We start from the raw sequence: 7,168 nt of genomic DNA on the forward strand, positions 1-7,168 counted from the left end.
GAAATTTTTCTTTTTGATTGGCCGCAAATGTTACAGCTTATCCTCAGTGGTTGCCTTCTTCAGTGCGGTAGATGATTGGTAGTTGAGATTTGAGGGGCGGGCGGACTCGCCTCATACCGCCTCTTTTTTTGCAGGAGATATTCGTTTGGGTCGCCATCTTCTCTTTCCTTGGCTATGGCAGGAGGGGTCGAGAGAAGCCCCCGGCAGCGGCGACCCCACCACCACCATCAGGGTGTCCAACATGTCCGAATTGGACGAGTTTTAGCGGCAACTGAACGAAAACAAACAAGGTGAGGCGCGCAGTAGAGGGGGAACTTAAGCGGTCCCAACAATCGATGTGCGCAGCGGCCTATTGAGGGAAAATGGAGGACGCTCTAGGCCTAAAGCCTGTTCTCGAGTAGTTTGGGGGATTTTTTTCTTAGTATTTCTAGGCTAATTACGCACGCTGCAGAGACTTGACAAGGGCATCTGTGAATGAAAGTTGGTCGTGGGGCACGAAATGCGTTTTTATAAGTGCACCGTGGTCAAGCTCACGTACTTGACCGACGGGATGTTTCATTGTTCACCCCATTCCCTCTTACCAGCAATGACTAAGCCAGCCCTCCACTTTAAGCGCATTGGTTGTAGCACCGTGGGAGAGCACTGATGCTAGAGCTCTGCCCCGGTCTCTTTCATCCTTTTTTCCACCCTTTTTCCTGGCGACTCGCTGCACATGGCTTTTGGTCTAGGCACGCGAGCACATAAACAGTGTTTTGCCTTGAAAACTTTCAACGGGTAGGGGTGCAGGCTTTGAGGTGTTAATATAACTTTCCACTTTTATTAGTAAAGTATGATAATGTTTTAGATCTTTATATAGCACACTCGTTAAGTGACATTTTAAATACTGTAATGTGTTATTTGGATCGGATAGCGATAGATACTTGAAAGTATGAGGTCTGAAAACATTGGCTTGTGTTCATAGTGCATTTAATGCCATTGAAGCAAATTGCATTTTGAAATGAGCACTGAGGTTTACTGTGGAAACCTGATGAAGGCACGGCTACTTTTATATTAGTCTCGCAAAGCAGTACGGTTGCACTCGTGCGCTCTCTCTGATTACCGTATTTTATGCCAGGCAGTTAGTCAGAGAACTTTATTCGGTCTTTACGACTGTCAAAAGTGCAAAGACGTACAAAACAGTGCATTTACCAACGCATGCATTGCCATAATTCTTTCTGCAAACAAATGTTAACTGACAGATTAAAATATATCAACTTCATAAACTGTTAAAATAGGGACGTGTGTGGTGAGTAAGCCGAATGATGCTCGCACATAATAAAACCATACGAAGCATAGCGTTAATGCATTATAAGTGCAACGTCCGAATTCCTTTTAGGTGGATCCATCAGCTAGACTGACCGCTAAAAACGATGATTTATAAAAAATCCATTTATAACTCTGTATGCCGGTAGAATAAAACCTAGACAGAATTACACTAAGGAGATTGCTCTCACGGGTTGGACCTCATAGGTAGATGTAAAAAAAGTGCAAGTGCGTTTAGTGTAAGGGTACCATAATGCATACATGTTAGGAAAACCAATGGGAGCACAACTTGCATTGTTGTTGGTCACTTAGCTTCGTTAGAAATGAGCATTGGTAAGATAAATGAAGCAATGTGTACAAAATAGTTCGGTAGTGTTGCCGTTCTAAATTGCAATTGTACGAACACTTGAGTTCCTCAGTGGTCCCATGGATAAGCAATGGCTTGCCTATCTATGAACTCTTAAGTTCATCCGAGCCTACCTCGTCTTGCTCATTGTTACTACGTTGCTTTTTGCTCGAAACTAAATCCTTTTTTTCACTTTATAGAACGTGACAAGGAGAACCGTCACAGGAAACGAAGTCACAGTCAGCTCTAGGAGCCGCGAGCAAAAGTGTCGTAGCCGCAGTAGGGAAAGGCGTGGCAGAGACCAGCGTAGTGGCTCCCGGGACCGAAGACGTCGCAGGTATGGGTGTGCCGTTCGTTGGCTTAGACCAGTGAAAGGGCGGGACCACCGTGTTTATTTCCATATCTTTTAAAAGTCTATTGCATGCTTTTTTGGTCAGTCCACGTTCGCATAATTCCTTTGCCACAAATCTCCACCCCCGCCGCCTTCATCGGTTTCCTCAATCTATATATACATTGTGCATTCTACCTATGCGTTTTAATTGCTTTGTTAAAGACTGCTTATTCCTTTCTGATGTATGTTTTGTGACTCACAATGGAAAACTGATTGTTAACCACTCGTTTTACTCCTTATCGATTTTTGTCTAGGGATAACCTTGAAGAACACATACAGCCATTGTTTGATAAAAGGTTAGCATACCAATTCCGGGCTCCTGACATAGTTGGGTGCTTTCACACATTTCGCTGTTTCTGTCTCAGCCACTGTAAGTCTTTATTGTTTATCCTGTTCACAGCAGGTCTCCCAGGCATGAGAAGAAAAAGAAGATCCACAAGTACTAGGATGTCCCACCTCCTGGGTTTGAACACATCACACCAATGCAGTATAAAGCCATGCAAGGTATATATTTTAACGAGCATCCCACGCCAACATACCAAATCGCTTGTTGTATAGATGTATGTGCATGTATGTACACTACCACAATTAGCTATTTCCCTTTGGGCATCATTGGTGGGCTTTGGGAAACAACCTTTACAACGCAACTTTTACAACGCAACTTTTACAACGCACTACCAGTACAACGAAACTTTTACAACACAACATCCATTACAACGCATGCATTTACAACGCAACCATTACAACGCATGACACTACAACGCACACCACTACAAAGCATTCCATTGCAACGCAGTCATTACAATGCATACCATTACAACGCATAGCATTATAACAGATAGTACCCTTACACTATCCAACACTTACCCTACTGTTGCACCCCCTGGAGTTAGAATAGTAATTTTTACCCCTACACTATCCAACACTTACCCTACTGTTGCACCCCCTGGAGTTAGAATATTATTTTTACCCCTACAGTATTCAATACTTTCCTTACATGCAATGTAATGTTATGCGTTGTAATGGTATGCGTTGTAAATGTAGTATGCGTTGTAGTGGAATGCGTTGTAAAGGTAGTTTCAAAGAATTCGTTGTAATGACATGCGTTGTAATGGTATGCGTTGTAATGGATGTTGCGGTGTAAAAAATGCGTTGTAAAGGTAGGCGTTGTAAAAGTATACGTTGTAACGTCATACATCCGTGGGCTTTAGTATGTGTCTACGAAAGCAACGTTTAAGCATATATGCAATTAAATTGGGCTTCTTGAACAGTGCCCTAGCAAACCGCAGCTCGGTGGAGTGTCTGTGTATATATACACATTGTACAGACATACATACACGCAACTGGAGGAATCCTCTGGTATTCATTTTGTATTCACGCTACACCCATGTTTTGTGTGTATGAACCCTTTTGATATTTGGAAAAAAAAACTTGCTTCCCTTGGTCCATAGTCTTTTTCTTTATAACAGGTTCTCTCTTGTCTTGCTTCCTTCGGTGACTCGTATCCACCTCTGGTACAGGGATAGTGTTTGTTTTGAATGTTTGGATTGGTGTTTCTCTCTCCTAGCCGCGGGTCAGATTCGAGCAACAGCTCTCCTTCCGACCATGACCCCAGATGGACTGGCCGTGACCCCTACCCCTGTGCCCGTCGTCGGCAGCCAGATGACCAGGCAGGCCCGCCGACTCTACGTTGGAAATATCCCCTTCGGAATCACTGAGGTACCCGTGGTTTCCATATGCCGTCCTCCGTTCTCTCCTAACGAGAAGCTTTGTGCGCAGTAGGTGTATAGTAAAGATTGCATTGGAACCTGGTCACAAAACTAACTACCGTTTCCCCCCATTTTCAGCTCCCTCCTCGTATCTTATATTTCAGGTTTTGTGGCCGTTCAGTTAGTCCCACCAGGATTCTGTCCGTGTTTCACTTTCCTCTAGCGGTGCATGTTTCAGATGAACAGGCTTTTTTTCTGCCCCAGAATTTGATGGGTATATACACGAGGAAATGGAATCTTCTTTGGAAGCCAAGCTGTTGCATTTTAATTAAGCTTGGTGCACTGAAGCTCTATTATTGTGTTCTTTTGTTTGAACCGGCTGCCACGTGTTGGAATCGAGCTGTGCATCTCGGCGGCTGTTTTCAGCCTTTATACCCCGATTCTCTGTAAACTATTTGTGTAATGGCCGCCGTTCAAATAATAAAACCTGCCATGGCTAGACTGTCAAGGCTTCGTTCACTGAGTGAGTCAACCGCCACCTTTAGAAGTTGTGCAAGATACATTAAACCAAAAAAAGGACAGAGAAAGTCTGATCGTAAATAGTGTGCATAATATAGAACATGCACTTTTAGTAGGCCAAGAGGCAGCCTGTCGGGGCAATTCATTGAATACAAATACCTCTGCACAAAAAGAGGATGCAGGGATTCAGGGTTTAACAGTATATATTTAATCGTGCAGTAGTTACTTTTAGGGAGCGGTGATGTTGCTGCTAGACTTCCTGGACGGTTCCCATTGGTCTAGGTTTGTTTGTATTCCCCTGCCCATGGTGGCTGGTGAGGGTGGGCGTTAGTTGTTCCTTTTCTTGTGCACCTGGAAATAACCATGTAATGGACTGCATCAGGATAACCCGTTCCAAAATTACATGGCGGACTAATGTGTTATTTGATCATAAGCTTCTTTTGCAGCTGGCGATCAAAGGTCGATTGGTGTTAGATTTGTCTTTTAAAATGCAAAGTATACAAATAAAATTGACTCCCGCTTAATAAAAACAAAGATCAAAGAGTTGTTTCCATTTCTTTTTTAAGTGAATTGTGGGGCTGAAATCCCTTCGTAGCAAAATAAGTTTGCTGCCATCGTCCAAGGCAAGTAGGAGCATCTAGATGTTAAGCCTGCTCTTTGTTATATATTCAGCGGGTTGCTGCCACATTAACCCTATATCATGGTGGTGTTATTTTGTGTTTCCTTCTTCATTTTCTGCCTCCTCTGCAGGAAGCCATGATGGATTTCTTCAACGCCCAGATGCGCCTTGGAGGTCTGACACAGGCCCCAGGAAACCCTGTGCTGGCTGTGCAAATAAACCAAGACAAAAACTTTGCATTTCTGGAGGTGAGATTCTAATTCGGGATCTATTCCACGTCTTGTCTTAATCTCCTCCCACTCACACCCACCTCTGCCACTTAAGCGATCTCGGCATGGTCTTAGAGAAGGTACACTTTTCGAAAGGGAGTTGGGGCTGCGTGTGACTTAATTCATGCCTGTACCACAGCGGGCCTTCGTTGACTCTTTACTAACGATTGGCTCCGGTATAACTTCCCGTAGAATCATTTGTGGTTTATCACACATTGCCCAATTTGCTTCTGTAACACATGTCCTAGTAATGTAGATGTTGAGCATGACTTGAGTTGATATTGAATGAGCAGTGATACTTCTGGGATTGTCATCGCTCACTGTCGTGTTTACAGCCGGGATCCTGGTTGGCAGTCCGCATAATAACTCTCATTGCTTTTGACTATCCACGTGCAATGGTGTCGAGTTTGAGTTGTGGCATACACTCGTTTCTTCTTTTTAAGGTCCTTGAAGTACACCTCACTTTTTTGCCTTGCACCGTTGTATCTCTGGTGGGTATGAAACGTTTGTATATATGCCAGATTTTCCCTCTTTTGCAGTTCCGCTCGGTGGATGAAACGACCCAGGCCATGGCTTTCGTTGATATCGTTTCCAGGGGCAGTCTTTAAAGATCCGTCGACCACACGATTATCAGCCACTTCCTGGCATGTCTGAAAATCCTTCCGTATACGTACCAGGTAAGACTAATTACAAAATGCATGTCGGTGTCAGTAATTCGGTACAGTTTTAATTAGCGTGTGATTGTCATAGCATGCTGGACGACTTGAGTGCACAACTAGCCTGCAAATAAGTGGTACTTCCCATTTAACCCAAGTATTTGCTAATCGCATGGTCTCTTCCTACGGGTGTGGTATCTACTGTGGTGCCAGACTCTGCACACAAGCTGTTTATTGGAGGTTTACCCAACTATCTGAATGATGACCAGGTAACCATGGCATAATTTGTAACATTTGCTGTACTGGTTTTTCTCTGTACATTGAATATTTATTATGGTCAGCTCAAGTTGGTATTAAGTTTCCGGCTAGAAGAGGAGTTAAGTGGTAGGGCATAGAGCATCCCATAAACTGTACTGCAGAAACCAAATCTTCAAATATGTTTTTACCCATGGCGGCCAAAACAATCAATAATACATATGAAACCGTGGTGAATTCATAAGATTACATGAAGTTAAAATGCAAATAGTTCAAAACATTCAGCAATTTTGAGGGTTGCTGTTACCATTTACCGTCTTGCCGTCTTATAGTTGTGCTTTCTTAGGTTTCGCTGAGCCAGCGCATGCGCTGCTCTGCGAGACATTTAGTGTGTGTGTGGGCTTTTAAAAGTACTACCACACGCTATTGGCTGGCATAGAGCATGCGGCTAAGCGCACAATGACTAGCAGAGGCGCCATATGGCTTTACTCTAAGCATGGGCGGAAAATCCGTTACGCTCGCGGATTTTCTGTAAATTCGCAAACGCTCGCGAATTTACCGAAAATCCGCAAATTCGCACGCAGCAGATTTTTTTTTCTTGGAGATACAATTTTGCGGCGCGCGGCGTTTACTTACCGTCATTCAGCGTTTGCCGAGTTGTTTTTCTTGACATTTTGCGAGTGCTGCGCCATTTTGGATCTAGTTGCTGTGGGATCCCGCGGGAATTTGGCGAGAGCGATTACGTAATCGCGGCTTGCCAACTTGCACAGCAAGAGTTTGTCAACGCGAGTACGCCGTGATCACGTATCGCGGGACTTCGCAATTGCGAGCTTGTAGATGCGGCAAGCAGCAACAATCTCGCACTCGGGAAAATACAAAATTTGCAATTCTGCACAAGAAATCCACCAGCAAGCAGCATAAACCTTCTGGAAATGATGATTTTTATCTGAATAACTCCTCAGGTTGACATTTGCCTGCACTTTTTTTGCGAGGAGTCCATTTTGGGAAGGGGGGGGTGGGAGGAAGGAAGTGCCCCACAGTCTTCAACTTCCTGTTCCTGTCCAGCAGGCTCTTCCCAGTGCTTTGTCCATCTCCTGGTCAC

General features: G+C 44.1%; 1 pseudogene; it reads left to right on the forward strand.

Moving 5' to 3' along the window:
* Nucleotides 1-241: 241 nt before the first annotated feature.
* Nucleotides 242-6,095, forward strand: LOC147702491 (splicing factor U2AF 65 kDa subunit-like; annotated as a pseudogene).
* Nucleotides 6,096-7,168: the final 1,073 nt, after the last annotated feature.

Source organism: Lissotriton vulgaris, chromosome 7 (assembly GCF_964263255.1).
Source record: "Lissotriton vulgaris chromosome 7, aLisVul1.2, whole genome shotgun sequence".
NCBI classification, from domain to species: domain Eukaryota; kingdom Metazoa; phylum Chordata; class Amphibia; order Caudata; family Salamandridae; genus Lissotriton; species Lissotriton vulgaris.